This window comes from Lithobates pipiens, unplaced genomic scaffold, assembly GCF_037356315.1.
Source record: "Lithobates pipiens isolate NorthernLeopardFrog02 unplaced genomic scaffold, aLitPip1_a1.2 Scaffold_8, whole genome shotgun sequence".
In the NCBI taxonomy this organism is placed as follows: Eukaryota; Metazoa; Chordata; class Amphibia; order Anura; family Ranidae; genus Lithobates; species Lithobates pipiens.
Window position 1 is genome coordinate 383,902,346 of NW_027507903.1, and position 19,410 is coordinate 383,921,755.

The 19,410-nt window shown below is 50.9% G+C and overlaps 1 protein-coding gene and 4 pseudogenes across 1 annotated transcript in view; all 5 read left to right on the forward strand.

Moving 5' to 3' along the window:
• The window catches only part of LOC143962780 (uncharacterized), a 459,151-nt gene that overhangs the window by 310,314 nt on the left and 129,427 nt on the right, over window positions 1–19,410 (forward strand). The window lies entirely within an intron of this gene.
• On the forward strand, window positions 618–736 carry LOC143965289 (5S ribosomal RNA; annotated as a pseudogene).
• LOC143965455 (5S ribosomal RNA) lies at window positions 1,471–1,589 on the forward strand (annotated as a pseudogene).
• Window positions 2,109–2,227, forward strand: LOC143965420 (5S ribosomal RNA; annotated as a pseudogene).
• Window positions 3,261–3,369, forward strand: LOC143965399 (5S ribosomal RNA; annotated as a pseudogene).

The following is a 19,410-nucleotide window of genomic DNA, read 5'->3' on the forward strand; positions in this document are numbered from 1 at the left end:
GCACATGACCCTGAAAGCGCCTGATCTCAAAGGCTAAGCAGGGTTGGGCCTGGTTAGTATCTGGATGGGAGACTGCCTGGGAATACCCATTGCCACAGGCTTCTTCTTTTTTTTTTTTTTGGCGTTGACTTGTTATTTCCCTTGTTTCCCAAGGTGACCATCTTGGCATTTTGTCAAGAGGGTTGAGCATGCGCAAAGTGGTTGCCTAAGGCCACATCACCCTGAAAGCGACAAATCTCATCTTATCTCGGAGGCTAAGCAGCTTTGGGCCTGATTCGTACCTAGATGGGAGACCGCCTGGGAATACCAGGTGCCGTAAACATTTTTTTTTTTTTTTGGTGTTGACTTGTTTTTTTCCCTCGTTTCCCAAGGTGACAATCTTGGCATTTGTCAAGAGGGTTGAGGGTGCCCAAAGAGATTGTCTACGGGCACATCACCCTAAAAGCGCCCCATCTCGTCGCATCTCCGAGGAGAAGTAGGGGCGGGCCGGGTTAGTACGCAGATGGGAGACCGCCTGGGAATACTAGGTGCTGTAGGTTTCTTTTCTTTTTTTCTCTTTTTACCCATGGATACCATCTTGGCATTTGTCAAGAGGGTTGAAGTTGCACAAAGAGATTGCCTACGGCCACATCACCCTGAAAGCGCACCATCTCATCTGATCTCGGAGACTAAGCAGTGGTGGGCCTGGTTAGTACTTGGATGGGAGACCGCCTGGGAATATCAGGTGCTATAGGCTTCTTTTTTTTTCTTTTTCTTTTTGGCATTGACTTGTTTTTTTCCCTTGTTTCTCAAGGTGACCATCTTGGCGTTTGTCAAAAAGGGTTGAGGATACCCAAAGGGATTGCCTACAGCCATATCACCGTGAAAGAGCCCAATCTCATCTGATCTCGGAGGCTAAGCATGGTCGGGCCTAGTGACCATCTTTGTGTTTGTCAAGAGGGATGAGGGTGCCCATAGAGACCACCTAGGAATACAAGGTGCTGTAGGCTTCCTTTTTTTTTCATTTGGGGCGTTGACTTGTTTTTTCCCTTGTTTCCCAAAGTGCATTTTGGCATTTGTCAAGGGGGTTGACGGTACCCAAAAAGATTGGCTACGGCCACATCACCTTGAAAGCGCCCCATCTTGTCTCACCTTGGAGGCTAAGCAGGGGCTAAGCTTGGTTAATACCTGGATGGCAGACCGCCTGGGAATACCAGGTGCCGTAGGCTTATTTTTTTTTTGCGTTTACTTGTTTTTTTCCCTTGTTTCCCAAGGTGACTATATTGGCGTTTGTCAAGATGGTTGAGGGTGTCCGAAGAAATTGCCTATGGCCACATCACCCTGAAAGTGACTAATCTCGGAGGCTAAGCATGGTCAGGCCTGGTTAGTACCTGGATGAGAGACTGCCTGGGAATACCAGGTGCCATAGGCTTCTCTTTTTTTCTTTTTTTGGCTTTTTTTTCAAGAGGGTTCAGGGTGCCCAAAGCAATTGCCTACAGCCACATCTCCCTGAAAGCAACTGATCTCATCTGATTTCGGATGCTTAGCAGGGTTGGGTGTGGTTAGAACCTGGATGGGAGACCCCCTAGGAATACCAAGTGCTGTAGGTTTCTTTTTTTTTTTGTTGTTGACTTGTTTTTTTTCCCCTGTTTCCCAAGGTGACCATCTTGGCGTTTGTCAAGAGGGTTTAGGGTGCCGAAAGAGATTGCCTATGGGCACATGACCCTGAAAGCGCCTGATCTCGGAGGCTTAGCAGGGTCCGGCTTGGTTAGAACCTGAATGGGAGACCCCCTAGGAATACCAAGTGCTGTAGGTTTCTTTTTTTTTTGTTGTTGACTTGTTTTTTTTCCCTTGTTACCCAAGGTGACCATCTTGGCGTTTCTCAAGAGTTTTGAGGGTGCCGAAAGAGATTTAATATGGTTACATCACCCTGAAAGTGCCTGATCTTGTCTGATCTCGGAGGCTGAGCAGCGTCTGCCCTGGTTAGTAACAAATGTGAGACCTCCTGGCAATAACCAGTCCCATTTGCTTCTTTTTTTTTTTTTTGGCGTTTACTTGTTTTTTTCCCTACTTTCCCTAGGTGACCATCTTGGTGCTTGTCAAGAGGGTTGAGGGTGCCCAAAGGTATTGCTTATGGCCACGACACCCTGAACACACCCGTTCTCGTTTGATCTCAGAAGCTAAGCAGGGTTGGGCCTGGTTAGTACCTGAGTGGAAGACCGCCTGGGAATACAAGGTGCCGTTATTTTTTATTTTTTTGCCGTTTGTTTGCCTTGTTTTTTTCCCTTGTTTCTCAAGGTGACCATATTGGCGTTTGTCAAAGAGGGTTGGGGATACCCAAAGAGATTGCCTACAGCCATATCACTGTGAAAGCGCCCAATCTCGTCTGATCTCGGAGGCTAAGCAGCGTTGGGCCTAGTGACCATCTTTGCATTTGTCAAGAGGGATGAGGGTGCCCAAAGAGATTGCCTATGGGCAGGGTATGGCCTGGTTAGTACCTGGATGGGAGACCGCCTGGGAATACAAGGTGCTGTAGGCTTCCTTTTTTTTTTTTGCGGGGGGGGGGGATGCCTTGACTTATTTTTTTCCCTTGTTTCCCATGTTTATTATCTTGCCATTTGTCAAGATGGTTGAGGGCACCCAAAGAGATTTCCTATGGCCACATCACCTTGAAAGCGACCAATCTCGTCTAATCTTGGAGGCTAAGCAGGCTCAGACCTGGTTAGTACCTGGATGGGAGACTGCCTGGGAATACCAGGTAGCATAGGCTTCTTTTATTTTTATTTTTTTTGGCGTTGACTTATTTTTCCTTGTTTTCCATGGTGACTATCTTGGCATTTGTGAAGGAGGTTTAGGGTGCCCAAAGAGATTGTCTATGGCCTCATCACCCTGAAAGCTCAAAATCTCATCTTATCTCGGAGGCTAAGCAGGGTCGGGCCTGATTAGCATCTGGAGGGGAGACCGCCTGGGAATACCAGGAGCTGCAGTCTCCTTTTTTCTTTTTTTTTTTTGCGTCGACTTGTTTTTTTCCCTTGTGACCATCTTGGCATTTGTCAAGAGGGTTGACGGTGCCCAAAGAGATTGCCTGAGGCCACATCACCCTCAAAGCCCTAATCTCGTCTGATCTCGGAGGCTAAACAGGGTCAGCCCTGGTCACTACCTGGATGGGAGACCGCCTGAGAATAGCATGTGCTGTAGGCATCTTTTTTTTTTTTTTGCCTTGTTTCCCAAGATGACCATCTTGGCGTTTGTCAAGAGGGTGGAGTGTGCCCAAAGAGATTGCCTACAGCCACATCACCCTGAAAGCACCTGATCTTGGAAGCTAAGCAGAGTCGGGCCTGGTTAGTACCTGCATGGGAGACTGTCTGGGAATACCAGGTGCTGTAGGTTTTTTTTTTGGGAGTTGACCTGTTTTTTATTTCTGGTTTCCCAAGATGACCTTCTTGGCATTTCTCAAGAGGGTTTTGGGTGCCAGAAGAGATTGCCTATGGCCACTCCACTCTGAAAGCACCCAATCTCATCTGGTCTTGAAGGCTAAGCAGAGATGGGCCTGCTTAGTACCTGGATGGGAGACCGCCTTTTTTTGTGGTTCCCCAAGGTACCACAAAATCTTGGCATTTCTCAAGAGGGTATTCCCAGGCGGTCTCCCATCTAGGTACTAACCAGGCCCGTCCCTGCTTAGTATCAGATGCTTTCAGGGTGATCTTGCCATAGGCACTCACTTTTGGCACCCTCAACCCTCTTGACAAACACCAAGATGGTCACCTTGGGAAACAAGGGAAAAAAAGAAGTCAACTATGCCATATTAGCACCTCAAGAAATGAGATAGGCAGTCATAAACTAAAAGATGCGTAAATTCCAGAAAATGTACCATTGTTTTCAGACGCTATAACATTTGCGCAAACCAATAAATATATGCTTATTACATTACCAAAGACATGTGGCTGAATAAATCTTGACCTAAAAGTATGAATAAAATTGAGTTTATTGGATTTTTCTTATAACAAAAAGCAGAAAATATAATTTTCTTTCAATATTTTAGATTTTTCCGTTTATATCGCAAAAAAAATACAAATTGCAGAGGCAATCAAATACCTTCAAAATAAAGCTCTATTTGTGGGAAAAAAGGATGACCTACGTGACCCACACTGACCTACCCGACATACATACACTAACCTACGTGACCCACACTGACCTACCCGACATACATACACTGACCTACCTGACCCACACTGACGTACGCGACACACTCTGACCTACACTGACCTACCTGACATACATACACTGACCTACACGACACACACTGACATACACTGACCTACCTGACACACACACTCTGATTGACCTACCTGACCAGGAGGAGATAGACTTCATGTGTTCAGGTACTACAGCAGCAGCTCATCCATGTTGCTGGTGTGCAAGGCAGCCAGAGGAGAAGAGAAGAGCCGCCCGCCCAAGTGGGTATTGATGTAGTGCGGCCGCCACGTTGTCATTTCCACTTTCTTCCTGCTCCAGCACAGCAAGCTGGGAGAGGACTAAGATTGGAGGAGTGTAGGCTAAGGGACCCGCTGCGAATTCTGCTCAGGGTGGCGGCGTCATCCCTTTCTCTCCCTCCAGCGGGACAATCCAGACCAGAAGTCGTAGGCCAGGCCCCACGAGCACTAGCGCGGAGGAGGAGGAAGTGGAATCCTCCTATGCTTTGAATGTTGGGCAGTGTGGGCACAGTGGGCAGTGACGTTAATGGTTGCTAGCCGCCATGCGGCTATAGCAATCAGTGACCAAGAGTAAAGTCGGGTGGAAGCGAGGCAGAGCTAAAGCTGGAGCTGGAGCCGGAGCCAACCATGGCTCAGTCTGCCCCTGTTCCCTGCATTCTGGACCGAGACTCTGGGCTATTGGTCCCAGACTACGGCCACCCCCCAAAGTAGGGACGTACATCAGAGTGCAATGGTCGGCAAGTGGTTAAAGCGACGCAGTGCCGAATCGCAAAAAGTGCTCTGGTCTTTGGCCAGCCAAATGGTCCGGTGCTGAAGTGATTAAATGCCCAAAATGGTCCTTGGTGACTAAAAAAGGCACACTCCTGACCTTTGAATGCCAAAAGGGTCCTCGGTGACCAGGGGCGGACTGACAACTAATAGGGCCCCCAGGCAATAGAAGCTCATGGGGCCCCCTTGGGCGTCACACCAGCACAGGGAGACACGGGGGGAGCACACAGGGGGAAACTGGAGGAAGAACGCACACGCACACACAGGGACACACACACACAGGGAGACACACTCGTACACACACTAAGGGGGACACACACACACAGGGGGAACCACTCACACACACACGGGGACACACTGACGCACACAGGGGGACACGCACACAAGGGAAGACAAACACAAACACACACAGGGGGACACACACACAGGGGGACACACTCGCACACAGGGGGAAAGACACACACAGGGGGAGAGACACAGGGGAAGAAACACACACACACACACACACACACACAGGGGAAGAAACACACACAGGGGGAGACACACACACACAGGGGAAGAAACATACACACAGGGGGAGACACACACACACACAGGGGAGACACGCACACTCACACGGGGGGCACACACACTCACACAGAGGGACACACAATCACACGGGGGGGACACACAATCACATGGGGGGACACACACACTCACACGGGGACACACACACAGGGACACACACACACACACACCACACAGGGGGACACACTCACACAGGGACACTCACACAGGGGGACACTCTCACACACACACACACACACACACACACACACACACAGGGGGAAGACTCTCTCACACGCACACAGGGGGAGACACACACACACACAAGCGGAGACACACACAAGGGGAGGCACACACAGGGGGACACTCACACACACACACACACACACACACAGGGGGATATACTCTCACACACACACACAGGGGGATATACTCTCACACACACACACAGGGGGATACACTCCCACTCACACAGGGGGACACTCTCACACACACACACACACACACACACACACACACACAGGGGGAAGACTCTCTCACACGCACACAGGGGGAGACACACACACACACAAGCGGAGACACACACAAGGGGAGGCACACACAGGGGGACACTCACACACACACACACACACACACACAGGGGGATATACTCTCACACACACACACAGGGGGATATACTCTCACACACACACACAGGGGGATACACTCCCACACACACAGGGGGATACACACACACACACACACACACGGGGATACACACTCACACACACGCGCAACACAAAGGGGGACACGCACACTCACTCACACAGGGGGACACACACAGGGGGGCACACACACACACTTACAGGGACACTAGACACACACAGGGGGACACTAGACACACACAGGGGGACATTCACACGGGGACACTCACACAGGGGGACACTCACACACACACAAACACAGGGACACACACACACACACACACACATGGGGACACAAACACAGGGGGACACACACACACACACACAAGGGGACACACACACACGCACACACAGGGAGACACACTCACTCACACAGGGGGACACACACTCACACCACACAGGGGTACACTCTCACACACACACACAGGGACACTCACACACGGGGAGACACAAACAGGGGGACACTCACATAGGGGGACACTCTCACACACACACACACAAACACAGGGACACATACACACACACAAACACAGGGACACACACAAACACAGGGACACACACACACACATGGGGACACAAACACAGGGGGACACTCACACAAGGAGAAAACACTCACACAGGGGGACACTCACACAGGGGGACACACTCGCACACACACACACGGGGACACACACACAGGGGAAGACACACACAGGGGACACACACACACACAGGGGGACACACTCGCACACACACACACACACACACACACACACACACACACAGGGGGATACACTCTCACACACACACAGGGGGATACACACTCACACACACGCGCACACACACAGGGGGACACGCACACTCACTCATACAGGGGGACACACACAGGGGGACACACACACACACTTACAGGGACACTAGACACACACAGGGGGACACTAGACACACACAGGGGGACATTCACACAGGGGGACACTCACAAAGGGGGACACTCACAAAGGGGGACACTCACACACACACATGGGGACACACACACATGGGGACACACACACACACAGGGGGACACACACACAGGGGGGGGACACACACACAGGGGGACACACACACACACACAGGGGGACACACAGGGGAAGACACACACAGTGGGAGACACACACACACAGGGACACACACACACGCACACAGGGGGACACACACACACAGGGGGAGAGACACACACAGGGGGAGAGACACACAGGGGAAGAAACACACACCCAGGGGGAGACACATACACACAGGGGAAGAAACATACACACACACACAGGGGGAGACACACACACACAGGGGGAGACACACACACTCACACGGACACACACACACAGGGGGGGACACACACACACACAACACAGGGGGACACTCTCTCACACACACACAGGGGGAGACACACACACACACACAGGGGGACACACACACACAAGGGGAGACACACACAAGGGGAGGAACACACACAGGGGGACACACACACAGGGGGACACTCACACACACCACACACAGGGGGACACACACACACTCACACCACACTCACACACACAGGGGGATACACACTCACACACACAGGGGAACACGCACACTCACTCACACAGGGGGACACACACACAGGGGGACACACACACACACACACACACACAGGTGGACACACACTCACCACACAGGGGGACACACACTCACCACACAGGGGGACGCACACTCACACCACACAGGGGGACACTCTCACACACACACAGGGACACTCACACACGGGGGGAGACACACAGGGGGAGACACACAGGGGGACATTCACACAGGGGGACACTCACACAGGGGGACACTCACACACACACAAACACAGGGACACACACACACACACAAACACAGGGACACACACACACATGGGGACACAAACACAGGGGGACACTCACACAAGGAGAAAACACTCACACAGGGGGACACACACACACAGGGGGACACACACACACAGGGGGGACACACACACAGGGGTGACACACACACACAGGGGGGGACACACACAGGGGGGGGACACACACACAGGGGGACACACTCGCACACACACGGGGACACACACACAGGGGAAGACACACACACACAGGGGACACACACACAGGGGGACACACACACACAGGGGGGCACACTCGCGCACACACACAGGGGGACACACACACAGGGGAAGACACACACACACAGGGGAAGACACACACAGTGGGAGACACACACAGGGGGACACACACACACAGGGGGAGAGACACACACAGGGGGAGAGACACACACAGGGGAAGAAACACACACACAGGGGGAGACACACACACACAGGGGGAGACACACACACACAGGGGGAGACACACACACACACACAGGGGGAGACACACACACAGGGGGACACACTCACAGAGATACACACACACTCATACAAGGGGATACTCTCTCACACACACACAGGGGGAGACACACACACAGGGGGAGACACACACACACACACACAAGGGGAGACACACACAAGGGGAGGCACACACACAGGGACACACACACACACACACGGGGACACACTCTCTCAAACAGGGGGACACACACACACACCACACACACACTCACACACACAGGGGGATACACACTCACACACACAGGGGGACACGCACACTCACTCACACAGGGGGACACACACACACAGGGGGGCACACACACAGGGGGACACACACACACATGTGGACACACACTCACCACACAGGGGGACACTCTCACATACACACATACAGGGACACACACACGGGGATACACACACACAGGGACACACACACAGGGGGACATTCACAAACACACACACACACAGGGACACACACACAGGGGGACATTCACAAACACACACACACATGGGGACACAAACACAGGGGGACACTCACACACACATGGGGACACAAACACAGGGGGACACTCACACAGGGGGGGACACATACACAGGGGGGCACACTCACACGGGGGGCACAGGGGGACAAACACACAGGGGGGGCACTCACAGAGGGGGACACTGTGGGTTGGGGGGATCCAGGGCCCCATGCATTCTGTACCGCCGCCTCCCATCACTTGTGGCAGGCCCAGGCTTCACTTACCGGATGTCGATAATAACGTCGCAGCTCCCCGCCGGCCCCTCCACTCTTCTGCTGTGCCCGTATCACATGCCACGATCATGCCAATCACAGTACTGCTAATGGCGCGCTGCTCCCCGCCAGCCCCTCCTCCCCTCCTCACACACACACACAGGGGGAGACACACACACAAGGGGAGACACACACAAGGGGAGGCACACACACAGGGACACACACACACACACAGGGGGACACACACACACACACACACGGGAACACTCACACACACCACACAAAGGGGGACACACACACACTCACACCACACACACACGCGCACACACAGGAGGACACGCACACTCACACAGGGAGACACACACAGGGGGGGCACACACACAGGTGGACACACACTTACACCACACAGGGGGACACTCTCACACAGGGGGGACACTCTCACACACACATACAGGGACACTCACACACGGGGAGACACACACAGGGGGACACTCACACACACAAACACAGGGGGACACAAACACAGGGGGACACTCACACAAGGGGAAAACACTCACACAGGGGGAAAACACTCACACAGGGGGACATACACACTCACACAAGGGGACACTCTCTCACACACACACACAGGGGGAGTCACACACACACACACAAGGGGAGGCACACACACAGGGGGGACACACACACAGGGGGACACACTCTCTCAAACACGGGGACACACACACACACTACACAAAGGGGGGGACACACACACTCACACCACACACACACACACGGGGATACACACTCACACACAGGGGGGGCACACACACAGGGGGACACACACACACACAGGTGGACACACACTCACCACACAGGGGGACACTCTCACACAGGGGGACACTCTCACACACACACATACAGGGACACTCACACACGGGGAGACACACACACACACGGCGAGACACACACACACACACACACGGGGAGACACACACACGGGGAGACACACACAGGGACACACACACGGGGACATTCACACAGGGGGACATTCACACACACACACACACGGGGACACAAACACAGGGGGACACTCACGCACACACATGGGGACACAAACACAGAGGGACACTCACACAGGGGGACACTCACACACACACACACATGGGGACACAAACACAGGGGGACACACTCACATGGGGGCAGAGGGGGACAAACACACAGGGGGACACTCACACACGGGGGGCACTCACAGAGGGGGACACTGTGGGTTAGGGGGGATCCGGGGCCCGATGCATTCTGTACCGCCGCCTCCCATCACTTGTGGCAGGCCCAGGCTTCACTTACCAGATGCCGATAATAACGGCGCAGCTCCCCGCCGGCCCCTCCACTCTTCTGCTGTGCCCGTATCACATGCCGCGATCATGCCAATTACAATACTGCTAACGGCGCGCTGCTCCCCGCCGGCCCCTCCTCCCCTCCCGTCCATCTTAGGTGCTTGTATGGTATGCGTTGTGACATCACCTGGGACGGACAGGAGGGAAGGAGGGGGCGGCGGGGAGCAGCGCGCCGTTAGAAGTACCGTTAGCAGTATTGTAATCGGCATGATCGCGGCATGTGATACGGCACAGCCGCTTCAAGTGGCCTCTCATGTGGCCGAGACCGGGCCGGGCCCCTAATGACCTCGGGCGGCACCCGAGTGACCAACTGGTCAGTCCGCCCCTGTCAGTAACCAAAAACAGCTGGGTGTGCTGTTTTTTTTCACTGGAGCCCATTTTTGGCCTCCAAGGATAATATTTAGCCTAGAAGGGCTGGGCTTTTTTTGGTCACTGAGGACCATTTTTGGTATTCAATGTTTGGTTGTTTGTATTTCACAGTGACCTTTCTGTAACCTCTAGCCTCCCTCTGCTGTGATTTATTACAATGTACAGTAGGTAAAAGTACCTCTGCCGGGTTAGCCCCCCCATATTAATATTTAAAAAAAATCTTATTCAGTTTGTTAGATCTTTTTTAGATCTGGTTAGATCAACTGTTGTTTGTGTTAGATCTCAAACAGAAGAAGCAATATTAACAGTTATTTGCAGGGGGGGCTAACCCGTCATCAGCCCGCCTTATCAAATTTTCTGGCCAAAAATCATTCAGGCTGATAAATATTTGTTAGATCCGGTAAGATCAAGTGGTTTTAATGTTAGATCTCACATAATTAGAGACTTATTAAGAGATTAAGAGATTAATGAGGGGGGCTGCCCTCTCCCCTTATCTCCTCTCCCATCAAAATAGAGATATTAGGTGGTACATATGGATGGGTTAGCCCCCCACATGCAATTTTGGCCAGAAAAAAATATTCGTTAGATCCGGTAAGATCAAGTGGTTTTGACGTTGGATCTCACATAATAAGAGACTTATTAAGTGAATAATGAGGGGGGTTGCCCCCCCCTTATTTAATTTTCTGGCCAAAAAACATTCAGGCTAATAGATATTGCTTAGATCCGGTAAGATCAAGTAGTTTTAATGTTAGATCTACCATCATTTCAGAGATATTACACATCAAAATACAGATATTACGTGGTACATATGGACGGGTTAGCCCCCCCACATGCAATTTTATGCCCAAAAATCATTCAGGCTAATAGTGTCAGAAACCATGAATCAGACCGAGACAGAAGTACAATTAAATCACACTTGTTTATTAAATAAAAATAAAAGGGTAAGTAGAGAAAGCGTAGTCAAAGCATAGCCAGACTCCAGCAACCCGATCGAGTAGTCAGCCAGGCCAGAGTTCAATAACCAGATCGGGTAATCAGCCAGGCCAGAAGTCAGGGATCCAAGTGAAACAGCAGCAAGCAGGAAAAGGAGCCAGAAGGGATGTCAGCAAGCCAGTCTTTAAACAGAACTGCAGGAGATGGTTTCTTGTGATGTGACCAAGGCGAAGGCAGAGATGAAGTCAGCTGGACAGCTTTAAGTAGGCAGGTCAGGCGAGCATGATCAGGAACAGCTGGTAACTGTGGAGAGAGATGAGAGCTGGCAATTAGCCGACAGCTGAGCAGCCAACCCAGAGAAGTAAGGGCTAAACCAGCCCTGACAAATAGATATTCATTAGATCCGGGAAGAGCAATTGGTTTTAACGTTTGATCTCACATAATTTCAGAGATATTCCACATCAAAATAGAGACATTAGGTGGTACATAAGGAAGGGTTAGCCCCCCTTATCAAATTTTCTGGCCAAAAATCATTCAGGCTAATAGATATTCGTTAAATCCGGTAAGATCAAGTGGTGTTAACGTTACCTAATGGATCTCAACCAGTGTCAGTCTGCCCCAGTCAGCTCTTTAGAGCGGGCTAGGGGAGAATGAACACAGGGGGACTCTTATGACAATACATATAAAAATACATCTAACATTTTCCACAACGTGCCACCAGAGCCAGATTTACAGTCCACACCCATGGACTCACAAAGATCCCAGCCAGTGACTGTATCTCACTCTCTACCCGTTGCTGAAGATGAAAACAGCGAGGATAAAGAGAAAGATTGTCTGTGGCCATCTCAAATGTCAGGGCCTGCCATCTCCCCTTTTCTTCTCCTCCCAAGGTGACTGAGGTGACTCTCAGGCCAGAGGATCCTGAGTTTGGACCTTAAAGTCCACCCTTTGAAGAGTTGGAAGACCCTCAATCTTACCTGCTGACAACAGACCCCTAAGACTTTCCATCCTTCATTGAGGAAACTGAAGCTGATATGCAGGAAGAAGAAGAGACCAGTGTGCCTGTAACCCCAGAACCTAAAGAACAGCAAGAGCAAAGGGTTATTCACCCACCCAAAAGACTGCTCTGAGGAGGTTGTTCTCATTGTAAAAAGGACTCTTGAAGTAACTGACCTTCCACCGCAGATTTGGTGGTGGCAGGGCTGGTGCAAGGGCTTTTGACATTCTAGGCAAAAAGTCCTTTTGCCACCCCCTGGCTCCACCCCTGACCCCACCCCCTTTCCCATGCCCATGTAAACCCCACCTTTTTAATGAAGCACCCATCGAATCCAGCTTCACCAGTGCCCATCAAATACAGCCTTATGCCGCGTACACACGAGCAGACTGTATGGCCTACTTAGTCCGCCGAAACACATTTCAGCGGACAGTCCGCTCGTGTGTGGGCTTCAGCGGACTTTTTCAGCGTGCAGTCCGGCGTACTAAGAATTTATTTTTTTTCGAAATTCTGTCCGTCGTACTCGCATTTCGGCGGACAATCCGGCCGTGTGTATGCCAGTCCGCCGTACTTTTGAAATGAGCGGACTTTTCCTACCCGGAGAAAAGTCCGCTCATTTCGAGCGGGTATCCAGGTAGGCGGGGCCCGCGAAGGAGACGTCGCTGGCCCCGCCACCTGGTGTGGACTTAAAGGGGAACCCCAACGCCGAAAAAAATCGGCGTGGGGGTCCCCCCCAAGTCCACAACAGACCCTTGTCCGAGCACGCTACCCGGCCGGCCAGGAAAGGGGGGCGAGGGAGCGCCCCCCCCCTCCTGAGCCGTACCAGGCCGCGTGCCCTCAACATGGGGGGGTGCCTTGGGGGAAGGGGGGGCAGCGCGGCCCCCCACCCCAAAGCACCTTGTCCCCATGTTGATGAGGACAAGGGCCTCTTCCCGACAACCCTGGCCGTTGGTTGTCGGGGTCTGCGGGCGGGGGGCTTATCGGAATCCGGGAGCCCCCTTTAATAAGGGGGCCCCCGGATACCGGCCCCCCACCCTATGTGAATGAGTATGGGGTACAATGTACCCCTACCCATTCACCTGTAAAATAAAAGTACAAAAAAAACACAACACACGAGATAAAATACTTTATTGCACAGCTCCGGGGGTCTTCCGTCTTCGGGGGTCTTCTCGCCGGACTCCTCCACTATCTTCTTGTAGCTCTTTTGCTAGCGGAGGAGTCCGGCTTTCTTCCTCGCCGCCGGCCTCTTCTCCTGACTTCGGGGGTCTTGTCCCCCTCTTCGGTTCTTCTGCCGGGCCACCGCACCTTCTTATAGCTCTTTTACAGACGGTGGCCCGGTCTTCTGTCACCGCCGCCGCTGCCTTCCGTTCTTCTTCTTCTTCTTCTTCTCCAGGAGATGTTGACTCGACGCTCTCTCCGGCCACAATGCCAGGGCCGCACTGCACGGCCACTTATATAGGGACAAGGGGCGGTGTCACATGGCTTTATGTCACATGGGTTGGTCACATGGGTTGATGTCACATGGGGACTATGACATCGTAAGGGGGCGGGGTCACCATGTGACACCAACCCATGTGACACCGCCCCTTGTCCCTATACAAGTGGCCGCGCAGCGCGGCCCTGGCATTGTGGCCGGAGAGATCGTCGAGTCAACATCTCCTGGAGAAGAAGGAGAAGAAGAAGAAGAACGGAAGGCGGCGGCGGCGGCGACAGAAGACCGGGCCACCGCCTGTAAAAGAGCTATAAGAAGGCGCGGTGGCCCGGCAGAAGAACCGAAGAGGGGGACAAGACCCCCGAAGTCGAGAGAAGAGGCCGGCGGTGAGGAAGAAAGCCGGACTCCTCCGCTAGCAAAAGAGCTACAAGAAGATAGCGGAGGAGTCCGGCGAGAAGACCCCCGAAGACGGAAGACCCCCGGAGCTGTGCAATAAAGTATTTTATTTCGTCTGTTGTGTTTTTTTTTGTACTTTTATTTTACAGGTGAATGGGTAGGGGTACATTGTACCCCATACTCATTCACATAGGGTGGGGGGCCGGTATCCGGGGGCCCCCTTATTAAAAGGGGGCTCCCAGATTCCGATAAGCCCCCTGCCCGCAGACCCGACAACCAACGGCCAGGGTTGTCGGGAAGAGGCCCTTGTTCTCATCAACATGGGGACAAGGTGCTTTGGGGTGGGGGGGCCGCGCGCACCCCCCCATGTTGAGGGCACGCGGCCTGGTACGGCTCAGGAGGGGGGGCGCTCGCTTACCCCCCTTTCCTGGCCGGCCGGGTAGCGTGCTCGGACAAGGGTCTGTTGTGGACTTGGGGGGAACCCCCCACGCCGATTTTTTTCAGCGTTGGGGTTCCCCTTTAAGTCCATACCAGGCGGCGGGGCCAGCGACGTCTCCTTCGCGGGCCCCGCCTACCTGGAGACGCGCTCGAAATGAGCTGTCTTTCCTCCGCGTGTGTGGGCGAGTCCGTTCATTTCAAAAGTAGGGCGGATAGTACGGCGGACTTAGTACGCCGTATTAGTCCGCTCAAAAAGTGCCGTGTGTGGGCAAGTAGCCCTTTCGGAAATTCCGACGGACAGTCTGGCGTACTTTTCCGCCAGACTAAGTACGTCATACAGTTTGACCGTGTGTACGCGGCATTACCAGTACCCATAAACGCTACATCACCAGCGTCCATCCATAGCAGCCTTACCAGCATCCATCAATGCAGCCTCACCAGCGCCCATCAAATACAGCCTCACCAGAGCCCATCAAATGCAGCCTACCAGCGCCCATCAAATGCAGCCTACCAGCTCCCATCAATGAATGTTTGCTTGCTTCAATTCATTCATGAGATGAGATGCAGCACAGTATACACCCGTATCTACCCTTTATTGCTGGTGTTCTCTAATACAGGTATCTGCAAGAGTTAAAGTGGGCATTGTGTGCCTCCAGCACAGTATTCACCTGAAGATACCCCTTATTGCTGGTGTTGTCTGTTGCTTATCTTGCATATTAGCCTTTAAAATTAGCACTTTTGATTTCGAACGTTCGAGTCCCATAGACTTTAATAGGGTTCTAAAGTTCGTACGAAATTTTGGTCCGTTCAAAGGTTCTGGTGTTCGGCTCATCCCTAATACAGAAGGAGAAGGAGAAGAACTGAGATAGAGATAGAGAAGGAGAAGAACTGAGATAGAGAAGGAGAAAAAGAAGAAGAAGAAGAACTGAGATAGAGAAGGAGAAGAAGAAGAACTGAGAGATAAAGAAGAAGAAGAATAAGGAGAGGGAGAAGGAGAAGGAGAAGACATGAGATAGAGAAGGAGAAGAAGAACTGAGATAGAGAAGGAAAAGGAGAAGGAGAAGAACTGAGATAGAGATAGTGTCAGAGCCGATTACTCGTTCTGGTTAATGAACTTTGGACTGGCTGACTACCCGATCTGGCTACAGGACTCTGGCTATGCTTGACTACGCCTTTTTCTATTTACCTTTTTATTTTTATTAATAAACAAGTGTGATTTGATTGTACTTCTGTCTCAGTCTGTTTCATGGTTTCTGACAGTACGCGAAAGCCATGAATTCAGAAGATACAGTCAATCCACTTGTTGGTAATATTTTTTCCAGATTGAATGAGCAAGATCACCGCATGGATCAGTTTGCCTTGGCGTTACAAACGCTCCTGAATCGCACGGCTCACCTGGAATCCCCCACGGTGGCTGCTCCGGTACAACCTGAGTCGCAGGCCGTCCCTGCTTCTGCGCCAGTCTCTGTGCAGGCACCCGCCTCGAGTATTACCTCTATAAGAGGTATGTCTGGTTCTGCTCCACTTCCCCAGTGATTTGGGGGTGATCCAGTTCAATACAGAGGGTTTCTCAATCAGGTTGAGATATACTTTGAAATGCTGCCCCAGGCGTTTCCCACGTACAGAAGTAAAGTAGGTTTCATGATATCTTTGCTTTCTGAGAGAGCCTTGGCCTGGGCTAACTCTCTACGGGAGACGCAAACACCTGTTTCCTGAGTTACCCTCCTTTAAAAGGGTTTTTCCCGTACACTCTGCTTCTGCTGCCAAGTGCCTCATGTCCATCAAACAGAGTATGAGAACTGTTGCCGACTATGCCATTGAATTCCGTAATCTGGCAGCAGAGGTTGCTTGGAACAATGAGGCCCTCATGGCTGCTTTTTCTCATGGTCTCTCGGATTCCATCAAGGATGAGATAGCAGCCCGAGATATACCCACTGAGCTGGAGAGCTTGATCTCGTTTGCCATTCTCATTGACTCCAGACTCAGAGAAAGACTCTCTCTTAAGGAGCGCTTGCGGAAGCCTCCTGTACGTTTGCCTCTGAGCTTTGTAGTCCCACCCATGCCTCCCTCACCTCCCATGCCTCCTGGTACCGAGATGGTCAGTGAAGATGAATCCATGCACCTGGGCAGGAGGAGGGAGAGATTGTGCCTTTATTGTGGCCAGGCATGTCACTTTTTGAAGTCTCGTCCTACCCGTCCAGGGAACGCCCGAACCTTGAGGTCCTGTCATTGACAGACCTTAGGGGGCGTTGTTTCGTCCCCAGTTATCCAGAAGGATAAGCCCCTGGTTTTGGTCACCCTTTCTTGGGCTGAGTCATCCATCGAGATACAGGCTCTAATCGACTCTGGGGCTGCTGGCCTGTTCATTGATCCTGCATTTGTTTTGCAGCACTCGATTCCGCTGCAGCTGCGTAACACTCCACTTACCATTGAGGTTCTTGACGGGAGACCTTTACAGCCTGCCCATGTGACTCATGAGACAGTTCCGTTGTCCATGGCCGTAGGGGCTCTTCACCATGAGATAATACAATTCCAAGTTATTTCCTCACCCAGATTTCCACTGGTTATTGGTTATCCTTGGTTACAGAGGCACAACCCCTCTTTTGATTGGCTCCGTGCTGAGGTTCTCTCCTGGTCACCACAATGCAGTGAGACATGCTTCCTGAAGGTGAAGGTATCCAAGGTCCTGTGCACCGCTTCACTCCCCTCCTTGCCGGAGGAGTACCGTGATTTTGGCGATGTCTTTGATAAAGGTCAAGCTGATAGTTTGCCTCCACACCGGCCTTATGATTGTGCAATTGACCTTCAACCTGGTGCCATACCTCCTCGTGGCCGGGTTTACCCTTTGTCGGTCTTGGAGGATAAGGCCATGGAGGAGTATGTTGCTGACGCACTTTCTCGAGGTTTCATCCGCAAGTCCTCGTCTCCTGCTGGTGAAATTTTAACAAAAAATAAATAAATAAATGTTATATATATATATATATATATATATATATAAAATGTAATTAACCATTATACAGTTTTAATAATTTAATTAAAAGTTTTCCTTTAAAAAAATTGTATATATTATAATTTATAGAACTAGTTATTTAAAAAAAAAAAAAAAAAGAATATTACATAAAAATAGAAATATAAAAAAAAATTATAATAAAAAATAATGATATGTGAGAATTACAATATAGATTAAATAATATATAATTACACACTATTTGTGGCATTTCTTTTAATAATAGATAAAAGATGAAAAATAAATAAATAAATAAAAAAAAAAAATCGAGGAAATTAATTTTTTTCAAATTATATGTGCATCAAGTTACAAAATACAATGCATTTTGACATTTAATACAATACTTTATTATTTTAAAAGAACTAATGAAACTTACTTTGATTTTGCAGATTGTTGGTTGGTTTCTTTGTTGAATGCACGCTGGAACACCTTGCTCCTCATGGTTCTCATTCTCTTCTTGCTCTCAGGTATTATCAGGTATACTGGTCAGTATTACCTTTTTTCCTCTTTTTGGCGGTTTTTGAACCGCCCTCTGAACGTGACTGTCATAATGACGTCACTTCCGCTTTCTAAATCACACCATAACTCGCGACTGGCCGCCGCACAGACTCCTGGGAACAAGAAAAGAGGATCCCAGAAGACAGTGCGGCACAGAGAAAGTATAGACCTCGCCGATGCAACCCCGCCCACACAGGGCCAGATTAAGAACATCATGGGCCTGGTGCTGAGGATTTTGGTGGGGCCTTTTATAAACAATAAATAAATGAAAATGCAAACTATTTTTTGTTATAACAAATTAACTTAAAGAGTGAGAGGGAGAATGAGAGAGAGAGAGAAAGAGAGATAAAGGGGATGAAAGAGGTGTGAGGGGTAAGGGAGGGCGGATGAGAGAGAAAGGGGGGGTGAGAGAAAGAGGATGCACATGAGCATGTGTGGGAATGACATCAACGCAGCCTGGCCAAGGCAAGTGACCGAAGGCACAGAACCTAGAAGGAAGACCGCGTGAAGATGGAAGTGCCCGGGCCCCGCCGGATTGATCACAGCACAGCACTGGAGGGCTCAGTCTGACAATTTAAGTGTACCTTAATGTGCTTATATGCTGGGCATACTCTAAAAAGTAGTAATGTTAGAGAAGTTTACTACCGCTTTAAAGAGGAAGTAAACCCCTTCA